General features: G+C 39.8%; 1 protein-coding gene across 2 annotated transcripts in view; it reads right to left on the bottom strand.

Annotated features, from left to right (window-relative positions):
* Window positions 1-21,321, bottom strand: part of CERS6 (ceramide synthase 6) — a 136,082-nt gene that overhangs the window by 43,301 nt on the left and 71,460 nt on the right. The gene's annotated exons all lie outside the window — the stretch shown is intronic.

The following is a 21,321-nucleotide window of genomic DNA, read 5'->3' as shown; positions in this document are numbered from 1 at the left end:
CCTGTGCAACTAAATGGACTTGAGAGAGAAAATACCATATGGGCAAGCTCTTTTACCCAACATACTCAGCCATTAAGTATTTCCATATTGGGTAATAAGAACATGACCAAATCAACAGCTACCAAGCAGCCACACCTCTCTTTTTGTGCATGAGCAGGACCAACTCCTTTCAGATATGCATGTTGTGCAAAGCACAGCTGCATCTCAGGTTCTGGCAGCATCTGGACTTCGAGAAGCACATGTCTGCAGTACAAGTACCCACCCACTGGGTATCTCACCAGAAACATGAAAGAAAACTATGGATTCAAGATCTTTGTGCAGCTCCTTTACATAACCTTAACTGCTCTACATCCAAGTATAAAGGGGGCAGAACATTATTAGTAGGTCTCCTGGATTAAGGCACGCATACCCTTATAGTATTAAGTGCTTCCACTAGATTACATGTTTTCAAATAAATCCTCATTGCATGAGATTGTTTGGCATTTTCTTGTTTTCACCATCAGGCGGAGCAGTTCAGCTCAGGCAATGCATAATAACAAACTCATCCAAAATACAACAGGTGAGCGTCAAACCAAATAAAATGAACACGAAGCAGAATGTTAAAGTCCTGGGCTGAGAATCAGGCTAGGAGTCTTTATAAGTAGGAAGGATTTGTACCATAGCAAAAGACAGGATAAATGCTGGTCAGAATTATAGCCCAATTCCCAACCGATACTTAAGTTCTAATTGTGATTTGTCTTACAGAAGGTCCTTATAGCCTTTGTTGGTTAACAGTGAGGTAATATGATTACTAAAGGCTCTTCCTAGTTTTTTGAATGTGTCCTTCACACGGAAAATAAGATAAAATAAAACTTGCACACCCATAACCCCAATGCTCCTGAAATGGAAAGGAGTAATTCTTACAGTAACCTTAACACTATACCAACATTTAAAGTAACAGACCTCCTAGAGTTTCTGATATACCTCTCACGAGGATGCTGTAAGAATGATTAAAGTCCATCTAAACTTCTCCTTCTCTCTATCAGGAATAATTATTTCATACAAGCAATTTATTTGTTCAAACATCTCAACAGTAGTTACTGTGCTAAGTGAGTTCTCATTTCATGCAACAAAAAAGGTCTTTGGAAACAGTCACAGCCCCTCTGCAAGTGTTACTAATATACAGAATCTAAAATATTTCTGTCTGACAGCTGCCTAAATTAGATCCATCCAAATATTGTAGGATAATTCACAGTTTTAGCCAGGTTTGAAAAGCTGTAACTGTCTTTCATATCAGATTCAATAAGAGATAAGAGATGCTTCCTACCCAATTATTTTGCTACCTAAATTACAGGTGCTAGCAAAAAATGCATGTTTTTCTCTTTCAAATATTATGATAACTTAAGGCTTCTTCAGAGAGATGCCTGCTGTAGGAGCTGCAGATACAAAGGTTTATGGGCAATTAATATGCTGAATGCTAAATAAAATAGGCTTCACTGGAGGTACCCATAACCACAAAGCCCAAAAGGATACCACAAACTGATAAACAATATAATATATGCATTAAACCTCAAAGACCAATATGTTGCAGAACATCTGCCTCTTCTGAGCCACTTAAGGCTCAGAAAGCCATGCTGCCATCTCAAACAAAATGCTTCTGAGTAGCTGTTTGGAAACCTAATGGATCCTATGTGGGCAACAGTGGCTAAGAGAGCAGGGCACCTACACCACCTTCTTACCCCTCTTTCCTCCCCAGTCTCCCCTCCCCTTGACTTGCCTTGGCATCTCTGAGTTGACTCTAACAGTTGTAGCAGCAGGGGACTTTGGTTATGCTTGCCCTGGAGGGTTTTAGGGAAGAGGTAGAGAAAGAGCTTGGTTTAAGCACAGCCTTCCCCTCTGACCTCCACAATGACCACAGTCCTAGACTGAACCTAACTTCTCCATGTAGACCATGGTTATAGTTGGAGCAAGAAGCATCTTGTTTAGTCCTCTGCAAACCTCACAACTGTGGGATACTCCGTGCAGGCTTTATCAGGAAGGAGAAAATCCTTAAAAGGCCCACACAGTCTGCAGTGTGACACTCAGACACACTGGTGAAGGGTGGATTAATCAGAAAGGACCTAATACTGGCATTTTCAGGGCTCAGCTGAGCCCTGCATGTGCTCACAGGATACATCTGTGAACTTCCTCACACCAGGCAAGCTCATCGCAAAGCAGAGCCCCGCTCTTCCTGAAAAGTCCCATGATGGACAGGGAGAAAACGTCAGTGACTTGGCTTTGCAACAGATCCTTTTTTGATGAACATAAAAAGTGTGCTACTGTTTCCACTGCCTGTCGAATACCCAAATTTCCATTTTACTTCTTGTTCTCGGTATATAATCTCTGAGGAAGGGAGGAACCTGAGGGGACTGGAGAAGAGAGGAAATGCAGAGATCCTGAGAACAAAAAGGCATCCTTAAACTGGAAACAGAGTTCTAAAAACTTCAGGAGCAATTATGTCAGGCACAAAGCACCAGCCCTACAATGCTGACACCCTCCCTTACAGAACATAAAGGAGTTCAGATGGAAACTTAAGCTTTATCACACTTCGGTGCAGTGGCTGATCAGTGCAGTATCAATGACAGAGGAGGATGATAAACAGCTGTTGAATCCGCTGTCATTTACAGTATTAAGGAACACATCTCTATTATTTTCGTTTCCTTACAGGAATATCTGTCAAAAGCTCCATCAAATCTCTCTCCAACTCTGTGATTAAAGGGAGTAATTTTAAAGAACTCCTTCAGAAATAAAACTTCTCTTGAGACAAGGGAAATGACTGAGGATTTGGGGAAAAAAAAAAAAAGAACAAATGATATGAGATGTCTGCACGCTTAGCCAGAAGCCTCAGGTTGTTTTGCATCTGTTGTCCCATTCACTTATCCTTAGAGAAAACTTCTAATTGGGCCCTGGCTTTCAGAAGCCCCAAAGCAATGAAAATCTGCATGTCTTGCTCAAGGTGCTGCTAGTACCTAGTATGTGAAAGGTCAGATTTGATAGTAAATGAAAACATTTTGATAGTAAATGGAAAAAAAAAAAAAAAGTACAATAAAAACCCTTCCATTTGTGATCTGCTCCCTAGACAGCTGATTTAGCTGAAAGGTATTTTTGTGCGTATTTTACCAGGGAGGCAATAAATGCACCAAATGAAGTATTATTTTAAAATAACAAGGTAAATTTTGGTTCATCATACAGTAATAAAAAAACCCAAGAATACTCCTCTCTCATTCATATGTACCCAGCAGAACCCACTGAGTATAGGCAACACACAAAGGCTGTGGCTAGGTTCTCAAAGAGACGGAGGAGAGCTGTACATGTCACGAGCCAATACTTCCCTGTACTGTCAGCAAGCCAGCCATCAGATGTGTGTGTATCAGGCATGTCATGGGTGTAAGTGAATTCCACGCACATTTTATAGAGTCAGCTTGTGTCTGTAAATATAAATACATATACACGTAGGTCACATAAATTTGCAAAATAACTGCTTTTGGGGAGCTAAAGTTACTTCCACAGTTCGTCTCCCTGCAAGTTGCTGTATCAGCAACTCAGTCATTTTTCCTTGTACCCAGCACAACTACAAGTCCCAATATGCAAGTTGTACCCACAAGCACTGGTGTTGCTTTGCCCTTGGAAGTGTGAGCCTATAGATAAATAAGAGATGTGCAAAAAATGAATACAGCATTACTAGCACTCATTTTTTTCTTTTTGTAGTCCATAAACTTGAAACAAGTAACATATTGAAGAAACACTTCCAGAAGTACATAACTAAGCCTCGTGACAGCAAAACCCAGCTCTCCACAGAGCAGCTTCTGCCCTAGCCGTTTGGAGTATTAGATAGAGCTGTTATGCACCTGATTTACTCTTGACCACACTGGCACGTTGTAACTCCCAAAGGGGTTCTTCCTAAATTCCCAGATAAGTAAGAAAAATCTTCTGACTTTTCCGGCAGATAAAGAAACACAATCTGCCTGCTGTTTTTATCAGAATACAGCATATAAAAATCCAGGAACATCATGACAGAATCCCCACATCTCACAAAAGCCTATTTATGCTCAAAAACACATTTCAAACCAAAATGAGACATTCTCAGCCCAAAAAAAGACTTTACGCTGCTTTTGAAATTAGAAAACTTTTGACCCTGTAAAACAAAACCAGCACAATACAGAAAGCCATATACAGAAACACAGTGTATATTCTCACTACTCTCCAATCTCAAAAGGCCAAGATTTTATCTGGCTTGGTTAATGTGTTTGGATACAGCTTTACATAATTTGTCTCTAACAGCTACAAGCAATATTAAGTGAAACAGAAATTAGCGCTATTAATTGAAAGTCATACTTTTGGCAAAGTTCTACCCCCCTCATTTATTTTGGGCTGATACAGGCAAAGATGTCTCACAGCAGTCGTATCTCTACTTTCATCAAGCTAGACCAGGTCCTTGCTCTTCATGGAAACAAGCGGTACAACTGAGGCCAGAAGATTTCCTCTCGGTTAGTGTTTACTTAGCACCCCCAAATGCTGTGTGCAATTTGCTCTTACCCCTAGATCTAACGTTCGCTGTCTGACACACATTTATGACATCTACATACTCTTTTCCTCAACAGCAGCTGCCTTCTCCCACCACAGGCAGAACACCATCTCCTGCTCGTGTGGACCGACACCTCGCCATATTCTGAGCTTTACAGCTTATCTACATAAGAGTGCAATTGTAACAGCAGGGGAGGAGGAGACTACAATCTTTCTGTTGATGGCAAAATAGAGAAATATTTAACACTTTCCACCTCTTTTTTATTATCCAGGAACTGAAAATTACAGGCTTTTAGTGAACAGCACCTTTTATAACATGAGCAGAAGGACAATTATTCATAATTAACCATTGTTTTGGGGTGTTGGGTTATGGGGTTTTTTTTTTGCATTCGATCTTCTATATGCCTAAATTAAATAGTATCTCAATGTTCACTTTTTTCCCAATTATGGCTAGGGATTATAGCAATTTTTTCTTTTTCAATATATTAATAAGCATTCCTCTTGCACATCACTCAGTTGAATAAGCACTCGCTTAGAGGGCAATTACTTAAATTGCTTGCTTTCTTTTTCTTTCTGCAACACCTGCATCCTCTTGGCATGGTACGCTGAATGGCTGCTGACATTAGAGAGAAAGTCAGATTACCAGGCAGCACAAAAAGCATCCTTCTGTAGTTTCCCATGCCGGGGGCTCTATGTTTTAGTGTAAACATGACTCCACCCATTTATGGTAAAACAAAGAGATAAATTAATATCTTAGATGCAAATTCCCCTGTGACCCTGGGTTTCCTTCCCCATCTTCTTACTTGGCTCAATGGGGATCAGTGTTAAGTGTAGACTACTGCAGCCTTTCTCTCTTAAGGAGAGTATATATCCATGAAAACATTTGCTTCTGCATATAATGTCCAAAGTAATACACTTTTCCCCCTCTAAACTACAGAAAAACTCCTTGGTATTAATTGTTGTAAAACGTAAAGCAAGTCACAGTTTTAAAAGTCACAGTGACCTTTCTTTTTTCACAAGTATCAATATTTTGCAGCAATTTTCTCTCCAGCAGAAAGAAAATGAAACTCTTCCTCATTTTCCTTGATTTTTAGAAGAAGATTTATAAAGGAACAACCAGAACGTTCCGAATCAGCTTTTTAAAGTTTCTACCATCTTCCACTAAGTTTTCCTGGCCTCCAAGGACTTCAGATTGATGATGTCTCAGAAACTTTCTCTGATTACCTGGAAATGTGTTTTTTCTTGTTATCCTCTGAAAAATTACCCTGGATAAGAGAGGATCTGAACCATGTTAACACCATCCCTTGTTACTGCTGTATTTGTTTTGCTACTGCTTAAGCATTTCTCATGCTAAAGTCTCACTGATTTAAAAAATACATCAGACAGTTTCCAGTGTCCACTGGCCGCCTGTGGAGGGCACAACCTTAGCAGCAAACAATGCCAACAGCACTGCTGGTATTGTTTACGGCAGGATGAACTGCGAAATAAACTGACTCTCTGCAAGCACCAGTGTTTAGTCACCTATACATCGAAACTAAGTATACTTCCCCCTACCCACAAACTCACTAAGTTCTGACAAAACATCATGCTAGGAACAAAGAGAACTCAGCAAACCAACAAAATCCGTGGCTACTGTTTCGCACCAACTTCTGTGTGTTCTTCCTTCCAGTGACTGGTGATTTGGTTCGGGATGCAGTTGCTTCTCACACCAGGAATACAACTTTAATAAATTCTTCACAGACCCAAGCAGTCATTCATATTACTTGGCACAGCTGACAACAGAAGACAATGTGACACGTTGCCGATGAACCTCCTGAGGTTCTCTTCTCATATATTGTGACTAAGCAAGTTGTTACAAGTTTCTGCAGAACTGTTTCTTTCTTTAGAGCTTAGTGCTTTGTGTCTGCAGAAACAAGCTGTTAGGGGGAAAAACGCTTTTGCAATGAAGAGCGCTCAGCCTTTCCTCTCAGCAACCTGCACTGCTGATTTCCAAACGTAATTAAAAATTATACTTCTACTAATCGGAAACTATAAAATATACGGAAGGACTCATAAAAGGCCAAGATTAACAACAATCTCTGGAAGATGCACTTGACATTTCAAATGCAAATATGTATGTGTGCACAGAAATATTTTTAGAAAAAATATGAATTCAAGTTTGGATTTATTTACATAAAATGATCTCTGGAAAGGCAGAGTAACCTCCATGCACCACATACATCCACTTTTCCGTTTAAAAATATGACGTGCAGAGATCTGGTGTTTACGTCTTCTGCTGATAAATGCATAACTTCAACTTCCAAATGATGTGGAAAATGAAGATGGCAAAAGGAACAGATAATCCTAGAGAATCTGGAAGGGTCCTAATATTGAGGCATCGCATGCATTGAACAGAAGTGAAGAACACTCCAGCTGGAGCAGCTGGCGGCTGTAGCATCTCCTTCCCCTGCTCTGACCAGCCATCCACCGGCCCCCTTATCAGGCCCAGCCATCAAAATATTTGCTCTCATGTGCGTACCTTCTTCCTCTGACATTTACCCTGCCAGTTGCTTTGTAGTAAAACTTTTGCCTTCATATGTAATGGTAACATTTTCAAGGACTGTTTTGTCATGAGCAAGTTGGGCAGCCAGTGGTGCTATGACAGTTTAGAGCAGCTGAAGGTCTATATAAATACTATAGAAGGCAGGCTAAAGTTCCTATTCATTTGCAGGTAACAGGTTTCCCAGTGACACTACTCAACGTATTTTGTAGTCGCTCTATCTGCACAGTAGGAAGAGTGCATAAAAAGTAGTGGACACATTCAGCCAAGCACTCCAGATGCCTGATAACTCTTTGTTGAAGCAAAGCAGTTGTAAACCCATTAGCTTTACAGCTGCCTTGTATTTTTTTGATCACAGAGCCAGACCACATCAATTAGCCTACCATTTGCATCTAAGAGGATATTTATAAATTTATTTTATTAAAACAGACAACACGCAACTGTAGGTCTGGAATTAGTTTGTAAAGAGAGAGTGCTGAGGTTTACACTTGGCAAACCATACCTTGGTAGGAGGGTGACCTGCATAAAATTATACCTTTAAGAGACCAGCAAAAATCCCCAAAGCAAATTATTAAAAAAATAAATAGAGCAGTTCACCCCTGGCAGATCACTGCAGAGCTGAGTGATTTCAGAGTACTCCTCATTTTCCTACAGGATGCAGCTTCAACAAAGCTCCAGGGTTTCCAGCGCTCTGTGCTCCGATACTACGGTTACTCAAAGGCATACAGGAAAGTGGTTAATAATTAAACTCATCATTATATATCTACTTTCTGTAATTATAGTTCCTATTTGTGGCTGCTCTGCCAGAAGAGTGCATCTGTCTGACTTTGGCCAGCCACTGACTTCCATGCCATGTGCTGATGGGACATGTTTACCACATCCTTCATGGTACTCCTGACTCTGACTTTTGGAAATTCCCAGGGAGCTGCTTTCCTTTGCAGGATTCACTGTGTGCCATATGGGCTTGTTTCACTGACATGTAACATGCTCCATCACTGCATGCAGCCCACAAAGGGAGACAGAGTCAATTTTTAGTAATAAAAACCCGACTACTCCTTACTAAGCGAGCACTGAGGTACAATTTCACGCACAAAACCAGATGTTTAAGATTGTGGTATTTATGAACCTACACTGACTACTGGAAAAAAGTTGTATAGAGAAAAACCAAACAAAAGCCCTCTCCACCTTCCACTCCTCCAACTGCTGTGTTTTGCTATACCTTTGTATAGGCACATAGCAGCAAGGTCTCAAATTCATCCCTGGCAGTCTGAAAATTAGAAAGTTATTGCAACTGTGGAATTTTTAATAGGAAATACAGGATTTCTCCAGTTCACAGGGCCAAGATTTATCCCTGTAGAGGCAAGACTCTGTTTGAGTCAGACGATGCCATTACGGGCAGCTGGTGAGGAAGCCTTTCAGCAGTGAACTCCTCACTCAGTGCTGCCACTAAAACCTTGACAGAAGAGCTGACTGCTTCTAAACACAGACACACCACCAAGTCCCACCTGATGACCGAGGGAGCAGAGCTCCTTCCAGACAGGTTGCTGGAACAGGTCAGCCAAAAGCACCCCATCTCAAGCCACACCAGTGTGATGGTCACTAGGATAGGGACCCATTTCTAAGCACTTCAGTCACTGGGCACAGCTAAAACAAGGCATTACCCTAAGCAACAACGAGTAAGGACAGACTAAAGTAGCCTCTTCCACTCCTGCAACTGGTGCATTTTTCTGAGGTTTGTGCATATATACTGCATCAGGGCAATTCACCTATGGGGCTGCAGGTGTCTTTCGTACTAAACTATTCTTTGGTGTATTTAATAATGCCACAAGTACTAAGTACTGCCTGGAAAAAGCCCAGTGAGAAAATCTCTCTCATATTGTATCTTCCTCTAACAGAATGAGAGTGGGGGGAAATGTTAACTAGTTTTAATATAAAAACACAGTTTGCAAGGAATTCTTTCCTGCTCAGTTCTGAGTCAGTGGCCATGATAACATTTACTTCACTAGAGCAAAGGAAGACAGCCAAAATAATTTCCCAAACCTTTAAAAATGTCTAAGCCTACATAAAATTTTACGTCCATTTCCTCTTTGTTTTTCACCTTCCCCTCCCACTGAGAAAGCGCACAGATACAAACCTTTTGTTGTTTCCATTTGTCATCCTCCCGGTGGGTCTATTCAGACATAACTTGTTATGTTTTTCTGCAATTGATCTATTAAAACAACTAGTAATAAGAGTGGCTGGTAGAGATGAGAGCAGAGCAACTATGCTTATGTTTTGTAACTGCTAAATTTGTATGAAGTTCTAGTATAAAACCATAAACAGTAAATTTTTGGCACAGCAAAACCCTAGAGTAACTGGGCAAGAGGAGAGAGTTTGCTCTCCCTCAGTTTCTTGAGTCTACAAATCTTGGGGATGGGATGGGACAACAACAAACAAAACCCAAAAATCTCTGGTGAAACTCCTTAAGTCACACATGAGATAACAGCAGTTAAAAAACAGAAGCAAAACTCTGAACTCGATTTGCACTTAAAGCAGCATTTCCCCATGCTAACTTTTTGTGATTGTTCAACAGCCACTTGTGATTGTTCAACAGCCAGTAGCTGAGACCATCAATAGGCAGGAGAAATGAGAAAGCTCTGAGAGGTGTAACGGGGTAACACTGGAAGGGAATATAATATGGAAAAAACCCTGTTCACTGATAATTATTTATTTAACTGGCAAGTTTTCCCTACTACTTTAAGGGTAAAGTGAAGCAGCTTTATGTCTCGAAGCCCTTATAGTGTAAAAATACATATTGTTCTAAAAGTTATACTAGCTTAAATGAGGATACAGCTATCCTGCTCCAAGTGACTGCCTCAATAGTGAGTTCAACTCAATAATGGCAACTCAAAGCACCAGTCAGATTATTAATAACCTGCTCTTATATCCAAATGTGTACTCTTTGCTCAGGTTTAATTAGCTGTGGAAAATAGGACTGCTTCATTCATCTGAATAGCAAAACATGACAAGCTCCTGGCAACAGAGAAGTGCTGGGCTAAATACTTTGCTACAGGTATGAATGAGCCACCTTAGTTTCTAGATGAATTAAAACTATTTTTATCATAAAATTGCCCAAACAAAACACTTTGGGAAGTATTTCCTCTAGATCTTTTTTCCTCGAGATCCTCTAGATGCCGTTTTTATGTATAGGACACTGAAAAACTTACATCTTTCAGGAACCTGGGCTGCCAAGAAGATGAATACTGTGGTGACCTCAAAACTGGCAACCAGTCCACAGGGGGACACAAGGTCTGGCGGCCCCTCTTTCACCGGCCAGTGTAATGTACAAGCAGTAAAGAGGCTGTGTATGGCTCAGTACCAGCTTAACTCTCCAAACTGCTGATTACAGAGCATTTCCTTATTACTCTGATGTTATCAAATACCCCCAGGTAGATTCCAAGCAGATAAAGTGAAATTCAATTCTAGATATATTTTTTAAGTTAGCGTGTTGCTTTTCTTCCCCATGCTTATGTCAAATTTGTCCCCATTGTCTGCATTTGAATGTCCTGTTGCCATCAGTGTCCTATTACTGAATTACAAATATAACTGATATTCTCCTTTTGCTTGTTTCTTTCAAAAACCTTCTGCTTCCTTTCAGCCAAAAATAAATTCTGCCAGCCAGCTTAGCTTTGTCCTCCTTTGCCTGATCCAGTTATTATCTTAACTTCAAACAGCTTACACAATAAATTATTTCCTATGCTGACTGGCCTTCTCTTACGAATCCTCATTGTCCAAAATGCATTCATTTTCCTTGTTGATGTACCTTGAATTGTTGGAGTCATTTAAAATTAAGTTTCTCCACTAACTTCGATCTTTCCAACAGCATGACTCATGGTTTGTACCTCAGACATCCAAAGCACTCTATTAATCTCTCCTAAATGCCCTCAACAGTTTTTTTATGCCCTTTTGAAGAGGTATCTGAAACAAATTTCTTTTCCATTAGATGGGATCTAACTTTGGAATCTAACTTACTGGAAACCTTTTCCACTCATGATGCTTATTTAAAAACATAATATGGCATTTCCCCTTTTTCACAACAGCATCCTTCAGGAAACTCTGGCATGAGTGCTCTTTCCTGCTCACACAGTGAATTAGAAATTGTTTTATTTAGCACCTAATACTCAGCCCTACTTTCACGGAAAGGAATAAGAGTATGACTGGATTTTAACATCCAAAATTATTTTAGCTTAACAATTTTCATCACTTACAGATACTCAGCAATTTGTTTTCCGATTTAAAAAAAAAAGTAATCAAGAAAAGCAGAGAGTCCAAATCAATTTTACAGCAAGTACAATCTGCCAAAGGCAGGCTTCATTCGCTCCCTGAGTGGCATACGTATCACATTATCCCTCTGTTAATAGCACAGTAAAATATCAAATATCAGCATTGTGTTAAAAGGGCTCCAGCGTGGCCTCTGGCATTCTTCATTTAAATGAGAGTATTTATCCAGTATCGGGCAGATAAACTCACTGAACAAAAGTAATTACAAGGTTTTAGTAACAGATAATATAACAACCTTTCAGGTATAACACAGGAAGGAAACATCACAACAGATGCAGACTAGACTAGAAAAAGTGCCCAACTGAATGCATGCATCAAATAATTCAAGAATGAAGGAGACAGAGGGCAGCAGCAAGTGCTCTGGAGGCAAACCTCCCACTTCCAGTTCTTGCCACATTGTTGTTTTCTAGAGTCAGTTCTGGTTTAAACCAAGGTGGTAGATATTTCACAAACTCATGCTTTGGTATCTCAGCATGAAAACCAGAAAAATTTAGCCTTGTTTAAGTAGTCTCATGCTAAGAATCAGACAGTCAGGTGTATTCCAAACAGTGGTGTGAATACTTCCAAGATGCTATGTTTCTTGTATTATTCTGTACTGCAAAATATCCAGAAGCATTATCTTCCTGAAAAAGTAGATGCAGCAGGTACAGCAAGAGGCAATGGAAATGATAAATTAAATACTGACCATTCTGATGCAGCTCATTTTTTTCTGCTCCAAATGACATAACACGCAACAAGTTCTGTGAATAGCTTTCCAATAGCTGAGAATATTTTACAACAGAATCAAGTCTGTCCTACTGCCAGAAAGACCGAAAACTGTCTAGGGCATTAGACATTTTCAATAGAGCAATTTATTTTTCAGTTTGGCAGCTGCTGGTGTTTTGCAGTACATTTTTTTAAATACAGTTTAGATCTACCAAAATTGATTCCTACTCGTGATGAAGCTTTATAGTAACATTAATCCAAAAAGTTAAAAAAGCCACACCTACCAATTGCTGCCTTGGGGAACCCTGCTATTACAGGTGATCTTTGGTGTAGGATAGCTTCCAGCAAGAAGAGTTGTTGTCAGTACTTTAAGCATGAATGATGTCCTCTTATGATTCCCATACAATATTGAGGAAAAATAAATTTATTCTTTATTTCTAATGACAGTAGTTGCCAAGAGTCCCCATGAAGGATGTTCTCTATGCACTGCAGAAGACGTGTGTGAAGAATTTGAAACTATTAATTTCTGCATTCAAACTTTTTTATTATTTCCTCCAGAACAATATAATTAATATTCTAACTGAAACCCCACTTAAACAGCAGCATGACCTTTGTTTTGAAATTATGAAAAGGCAATTTCACGATCCTGAGCCAAATGACAATCCAGAAGTCCAAGTAAACGCACTTGACACCTCTGTATCTGTTGGTTTCAGAAATCAGGTGTTGCTCATGAATCAGTAGCAAGGGATCAGTCCAGCTGGAGCGCGGGGAAGACCCTATACAGGAATCCTGTGAGAGTGATCTCAAAGTCCAAGGGCTTTTATTCAACAGGATGTTTCTGAGCTATCATATTTGTAAAACACCGGGCTTTTAGGAAGCACAGTATCAACACTACATACTGCTTGGTTATACTTATATATGCTATAAGAATATATACTTATATTTATTTATCTGGAACCTAATTTGCTACAATGCACAAGCCCCAGAGCAGTACATTTACAGCCCAGTGACTGCAGATTTCATTTCAAACAGGGTAATTTTCAAAATTATTTCCCATTTATTTCTTCATTTCTCAATCCAACGCCAACTAAAGGAGTAACGTAAGCTTGTTTGAAAGCACAGTTAGGGATCTTCTCTATTAGCAGCTTCATTCCACTGCAGACCTGGCAGTATCATGACTTAGTCTGCACAGTAGCCACAAATATGGCACGGCTTCCCAAGTAAGTAAAACAGTTAAAATGTCAACTTTGAAACTTGTCACCAAGCTAGAAAGAACCCTTTTCAGCACTATCTATACAGAATCAGTGACACTAGGAAAAGAAAACCATTCATGGTCGCGCTCCACATGAATATCTGAACAGCTCTTTGCAGATGCAGTCACCTTTGCTTCAACACAACTGCGCTCTCATGAAACTGGCGGGATGACTTCAGAACCATTCTTCAATCACAGTCCCGGCTGCCCTCTTACTGAACCACCAGGTGACAGGGCATGGTATCAGTAAGGCAGAGTCAGAAGCACCCCGTTCTCACTAGCACTTTGGAAATTGCAGTGTACAAAGATAAAACTCCTTATTTATTCTCTTCATATTTTAGAGAACTGACAGGAACAAATAACCTCCAGAAAGATTAAAGACCCTGATGCACATCTGCTGAACCGCAACTGACCCTGAGAGCTAAATCAAGGTCATTGCTATCTGTTTCTTTGGGAAAACATGTTGATACTGGGTAAAATGATCACGGTAAAAAGATGGCAACAAGAGAGGAATGAAACAAGGCAGCCTTTCTGTAGTCCACAGGAACACATCAAACCTGAGACTTACAGGATTCCCAAATCCATTCCCCAAAATAATAAGATCAGTTTAAGAAGTAGGGAGAAGCAGTCTAGTGATCTGACAAAGAAAGATAAAAGTAGAAAATATTGACATAAGAGGTAGCTGAGGAATATACAGGAAAAAAAAGACTATGTAGAATTATATAAAATTTAGCTTCTCCCCAGAACGGTCCTGCCACTCCCAGTGCCAACAAGCCCCGGGCTGCACAAAGCAGAAGAACTGATCACGGGGAAACAGGCCACTATGACAAACCAGCATTTCCAAGAGAACTCAAGGATAAAGCTGTACCTCCTCCCATCTTCAGATAATCCATGAGATTTCCATAGCCAGTCTTGAGATAGAGAGGCCAGAAAACAAATGTTGTACAGAAGGTAGAAAACTACCAGTGATCTCACTCATGTCAGGCTTTCCAAAGTCAGGTCATTCTTTGCAAGGCTACGCAAACCAGGTCAGGAAAAAAAGAGAAACAAACAAGTAACCAACCAAACCTGTACCCTGCATTGCTCCATGGAGACAGAATTCAGCTCTTAGGGGAACAATTAAGAAAAAACAGCACCAGTGTCAAAAAAGCCTCATGTACAGATGTGAAATTAGAACCTTTCTTGTTTATTAGACAAAGTAATTGGTGACTGAATTAATCTGCTTTATCGAGTCAGTGAAGAGAAGTGTTTATAATGTATGTTGAACATCCCACGAGCCTGCTGAGACCCTTTATGGCTGAGAAACAAACAGGTGAACAGAGTACAGTGAAATATGTCTTTCATAATAGAGAAAACATACACTTGCTCTTTAAAATAGTACGAGTGACTCAAGTAAACCTTAATTTTCCAACAATGGAGATAACTTTGGGATAATACCAGCAGTGTGTGGTTTTCATCTATTTGTCTTTTAAGAAAAGTTTCCATTTAAAGCAAAGAAGATTAAATGGTATAAATGCACACAGAAGTGCTGTAGTGATTTTACACTAATAGTAATTTGTCACTTTTCTGGGAGCATATGAACTATAGCATTACTTTGGCCAAAAGTAAGAGACCACCGCCTCTTGGAGGTCCTTCAAAACATCTTACCATGACTAACCAGAGCAAACGGAGCACCAGCAGTTGCATTTTATTAGGTCCTGAACCTGATTAAAATAAGCCATCACCAACTTATCAGCCTAGTGACCAGAAACTGAGACACACATATCCTTTAAGGAGAAAGTATATGCTAGTGTTTCCAAAATTGTTTTATTTAACAGCTAAAATAAATGGAGATGTATTTGGTGACATATGAACATATGATCGCATCCAGAACAGACCTTAGGATGTTCTGAAGAAAACTGAAGATGAACTATCAGTGATAGAAGAGATGCAAGACACAGCATACAGTGAAGCTACTAAATAGTTTAATACCAAAATAGGTGCAAAATTGATGGAAAGATAAATAGCAGGAAACTTCCAAAACCAGAATGGTAAATGAGACATCACTCCAGGTAAACATCCCATTGTTCCTGTGTCCCAGTCTTACTTCCCACAGGGTTATGAACTCACAATCTTCATCAGAGAGATGCCTGTTTCCCCAAATATAACAATTCTGTGAAGTTACTGTGCATATCAACAACTATTTACTTCCTGTAAGGTTAATAATCTCAATAATCAAGAGATACAGGTGAACTGTAGTACAGAAACAATGTCAAAAACCAGTCACCACACCATGAACTGACAAGTTCTTTTTTTGTATTTCAAATGAAGGTGGTCTGACTTCAGGCTCTAAAATTCTTGACTATAAGCAATCCAAAATGGCATTTACAAATGCTATACTACTCTCCCAGGGCTGTAACATCTGTATCACTGTTGCTATTTTATTCCAAAAAGAGGCAAAGAACATGCCAACTCAGCTGAGCAGCATAACGAAGCACTCTCACTCACAAAAAAGCATCAGAAAGCCAGGTTCTCTCTAAGTGCACATAGAAACTGTAGGTCAGTAAAAGAGCATCTCCTGCTGCCACACAGTAATTGGCTAGCTCAGCGGTTAGTGCTCACATGAGGATAACCACTTCATTTTCTTCTTTAGAAACATCCCATAGTTTCAAGAAAGAGGAACTTTCATAACCGCAGAAATGGAGCTCTACCTGTTGGGGTTTTTTTTTCCTCCATACTACACTGCTATTTTTCTAGCTGCCTTCTATACATTTATGTCACTTGAGTAGCTTTTTGGAGTCAAATTTACACTTCAGTATGGCTTTCCTGTTGTTTTGCAATATATCTGCACCACTACCAGTTGCAATTACACGGCAGACAGCTCTGTTGTAGGGGATGACTCCTTAGGAAGGGAGATGCAGAACTGACACTGAATCAGCTGCATACATACAGAAGCTTGTTGCACCTGGCATTTTTTAAACACAGCCACAGCATCCTCGTATCATCAGCCTTACTTCAACACTAAATTTAAAAAGAGCAAGTCAAAAATTACTTGTTTATCCAGGCAGATGGTCCTTTTCCCAGTAGGATACCTACATGCAACTTCAGGTTCCCAAGCCTCAATATAGACTTCACAAGACTCTTGCTGCAGGGAATTCATGCTCTTTTGTGAGTTTGTAATTCTCATGGGCAATTAAAGGCAGGAAACTGAATGTGAAAAGTCACCATATGTCACCTGGAAGCTTTGCTTCCAGATGTTTGTAAAGGTTTTTCATTCTACAGCATTATACAGATACTGCTTAGCACCAAGGATCAGCAAGCAACAAGCCAGTCCTGAATTCCTCACTGTTTCTTTATCACCGAAGCTAATGCTAATTTTTCCATTTAATGGGAGCACAATCAGACCATTAACTCTTAATGAGCCAAGCCACCATTGATTTAATTGCAAATATTACTGAAGAAAACAAAAACGTTATCTTGTTCCTATGTTAGCGATAAGCAAAGCAGTCAGTTTAATGTCACTGGAACTTAATATCTTGTTGGCATCAATACTGGTGTGGTGCTCTGCAATGAAGTGTTTTGTAGACATGCAAATGAAACAAATGGTAGTGCTGAAAAATCTCAGCTGCAGTCAGAAAGGGGAAGAATTTGCATATACATGATCAGAGTGGAAATATAATTGGTTAGTTATCTTTTATGCTTCAAACCTTACTGATTTATAAAGATACAAAGAATGCTGTAGTATATTTATTACCAGGGTAAAGGAACATGCTTCTGGGCATGCAGGTTATCATGCCAACTCCTAGGAAGACCTAGGGCCATATCGTATTTTCATAATCATACTTCACAGTGATGATGGCATTTGAGGCCAAATACCTCTGTGTAAGAGTCAATGTCATTACATCACACACCAACTTGGACATAGGTCTTCTAAGCTACTAACTAGCGCTATCTCATCATGCATTATCTATGAAGATGAAAACCTTTCCAACACTACTATGGCTCTGGTACCACACACACAAGAATGCTAGCTTTGTATTAGATAATTGCTTATCATTGTCTTTACTCTGGATTACTGTTAGGCTAACAAAAGTGTAAATATAGAACTTGTCATATCTACATTCAAGATCACCTACTCTAAGCATTTATGTTCTATATCTCATATGTATATATCTAAATACCACATGGAACAAAATAAAATGACCTTTTTCACCACGTAATTTAAAAGCAAGAACCATGGAAATGAGTTAAAAAAGCAAAACTAAAAGCAAACCCCACACTCTGGTTTCATATGTATAAATTACAGGAAAAGTGTGAAATAGGCAAATTAAAAAAAAAAATCAAAGTAAACATTTACTCTGGGGAGAGTCTGTGGGTGCTCTAAAAGAAATACAAAGCTATTTTAATTTGAGCTTCACTTCAGATGAGGCACTGAAGCACTTGGCTGAAAGGACTGGCTTCAGTCCATACTGCCAAAATGTAGCGAGGCTTGACCTAACATCTCTTTGAGAAGCTTGATAACTAAGATGGGATGGTCATATCTAGCATTTGCCATTTTCCCAAGAATGGCGGCAATGAGGAGTGGTCAGGAAGATGAATGCTTTGCATTAAAGGATTTTGTGGGCCACTCACTCTTTGGCCTCAAATCATTTAAATATGCTGTGGAAAGCAGTGAATAACGGAGTTGTCAGCGAGCAATGAAAGAAAGTTTCACCTTCTCTTTGAAAGTTGGTGTTTCAGCCTGTCTCCTCACATAGAAGAATATTCATCACCAAATCTGCCCTTGAAAATGGTAATATTTGAGGCAGACAGTGAACTGGCTTGAACTCTGACCTACGCTTACATCTATCCCCTCTTCTCATAAAGTATCAAAAATGAAAGAGGTACCTTCAAACCCTAATTACGATGACCTGTTTCACCCTTTCAGTGCATTAGCCACCATGCTGGGCAGGAGGATGGAGCATCCTGCACCACCAAGTCTTCGGGAGACGGGAGTTCAGCCTGGCGCAGAGTGTGCTCCTGACTGCAGGGCATGTCTTGAAACACACAGTGCTATGGGGCGCTGGGGTGGAGTGACAAACCCATCAATCTCCCAACATCTGCTTTATACTCATTACCTAGAAAGTTAACAGTTCATTTTCATCAAATTGAAAGTTCTGGTTTGGAAGAACAGAGACAAACACGCATTTCACTTCAACAATGAGAGACTCTTTGGGAAGCAGAAAGTCTCATCCCGCTATTACACCACCTGGTAATATAAATAAGATAGCTACAATTGAAAGTGTTAAGTTAGAGAGGACTTTAAGAAGCAGCAAAAATTTATAAGGAACATTTAAAAAAGAAACCAAGACCAAGGAAACAATATCATCTTTGAGATGCTTTGACATTGAAATGTCATTAATTACTTCACTAATTACACATAATGACAGCAAAACACATAAAATTAAACCTTGCAGCTCTGTAATATTAATTTACTTATTTTGATGCAAAGGAGAGTAAAAAAAAGGGGGGGGACTGAAGGCACACAGGAGCTGGGGAAGGGAGGAATGTCTAATATGATAATTAAATACTAATAACTCTATAGTAAAAATTTTACTGAAGTCTGTTGTCTCTTATGCATACATATTAAGACACAATTTGTAGGTGATGCAATGGTTTGGCTGAGTATCTGGAAGGCTGTGAGCTATTCCTCTATGTGTGGTCCATTTGTGAGTAAGAAAGCAACTGCCTTGCCTTCTCTACTCTCTTACCAAAGACTTAATTTTCTCTCTTCACTGTAACTCTTGAAAGGGGCACACATTTCCTTGATATGGCAAACATTTATAAGACATACCAATCACACAGCTGCACCCTGCAGTTAAAATCACCTCCTGACTGAAGAGGGCAGACACCAAAGATGGAAGTTGCACTTTTACTGTTTCTTTAGGCTCAAGAAAAGGGAAACAATCAAAGCAGCTGGATATGGTGTATGCCATCAACAGTACACGTTATAAGAAAGAAGTTCATTCATACAATGTCACTTCATGAGTGACATGTTATCACAACGAAGGTGAAGTTGACAACATACAGCCATTTGAGTTAGGAGGCATTGAGGACAAGACCAGTGCAAACTCCATAAAGGTCTCCTGCCTTGAGAGTTCAGCAGTGGAGTTGGCAGGAGGTGGGGGAGAGTGCTGTGAAGCAGCTGTTGTATGATCCAGAGGCTGTGCAAAGCAGATGTCCATATGGATAGAGGGAGGGAAAGAGGGTGGAAGCACGAGTGTTTGTGCGTTTTACATTGCTAAAAACCATCATATACAATATCAGCACCTGATCAGGATACCATGGCCTACGACAAACAGCCACATGCAGGACACCCTACTGCCAATCCTCTGTCTTCCCAACCTAATGGATTCTCCTGAGTTCATGGTGAACTTTATTCAGCAAAATGGCCCAATCTAAGCGTCCTGCACACTCCACTAAGACAAAAACTTATTTAAAACATACAGGTTGATAGGTTCAGTTGCAACAGAGGAAACTTTGAAGACAAAGCTTTATGTCAGGCATTTTTTCCCTGTGAATTGAGATTTTTTGAAAATACTGTTCAACAGAAGTAAGATTTTTTTACTTTATTTATGACTTAACAGCATACATCTGTCACTGGAAAAAGACAAAACCCAAGAGAACAGTTCAATAAGAGACACAGCTTTCAGTGAGAAGAAAGTTTTTAAATCTCCAGCAACATACTCAGCAATTATAGCATGGCAAAAGAATTGATATATCATATCACGTGCAGTCGTTACTACAAAGACTTACAGGTTGCTTTATTGGGTGCAGAAATTTCTTTTATCTAGATCAGCCATTAACTGCAGTTATGGACAGTAACAAAGACAAGCTTGCCACAGCATTTTAGAGAGCTACAATTGCTCCAAATGACAGCTTTATTAGCTTTCATGTGCTTCTGTAGGGAAGTGAAAATCAAAGCTGCAACCCCAGGCCTCTTTCTCCTTGTGAGATGCTCTAGCCAGGCAAATGTAAAACTTTAATGCAGTTAGTTACTACCATTCTAAAAATAAACATCGGCATGTGTGCCACGCTGACAGTATCACACTTTCAGAACTAAAACAGAGTTGATAAGCCTGCTAACCAATTACTGGTTATTAAGCTTGGGCACATCTTCCCAAAAAGCCAGATAAGCTTGTCAGCTCTACAAAGCCACCAAAGACTTAATGACATTCTTTGCAAGAATGGTGGTTTGCTGGAGTATCCTGGTTAGATCTTCCTTGGGCGGTTTGGTGGGCACAAGGAAACACAGACATCTGCCCTTCTGCTGATACTGCGCTGATGCAGTAATATTGCTTTATGCAGCAAATAGGGAAGGTGACAGTAGAAGACAAAGCAGCAATGATTCATGTGGTCTGGGCATTACAAGAAACGTGTTTTCAGAAGGAATCCAAAAGGTGAAATTCACCTCTAGGCAAAGGGCCAGCACAAAGCAAAGGACCTCAAAACTAGCTCAAAGTGGTGCTTAAGTAATTGACGGGCTCCGTGCCAGTCTTGTAGGTAAAGATGAATTTCACCCTCAGACTAAGGAAGGAATGTTTAGGAGAGCCAAATGTGAACAAAAAACCCATCAGGTCAGCAACATATGCAGCAAAGCAAAGGAGCAGCAGGTTGCAAGGAGACTAGGTCAAGTCGGGAGGGAATGACAATAAGGAGTCAGGGTATTTTGTAGCCTGGCAATTCAAGAGCCAAAAAAGAAACTATAAAAGAGGTAATGCATTGGGCGTAGTGTTTAAGGGAGAGCCTTTTGTACAATTGAGTTAGTTCACTTTCATAAAGGGAGTACCTCATGAGAGTAAAAGTCGTAAGACCAACTAATAAGGAGCACTTCCCACTCAAGATGGCAAAACCAGCTCTCTCAAATCAGGGATCTTAACTATCCAGAAATGGACAAACCAACCAACCTTGCATGATTCTGTTCATTTGAAAAGCACCATAATGC

The sequence above is a fragment of the Ciconia boyciana genome, chromosome 10 (genome assembly GCF_034638445.1).
Source record: "Ciconia boyciana chromosome 10, ASM3463844v1, whole genome shotgun sequence".
NCBI classification, from domain to species: Eukaryota; Metazoa; Chordata; class Aves; order Ciconiiformes; family Ciconiidae; genus Ciconia; species Ciconia boyciana.
The sequence above is the reverse complement of the archived record's forward strand: the minus strand, read 5'-3'. Positions and strand labels throughout refer to the sequence as shown.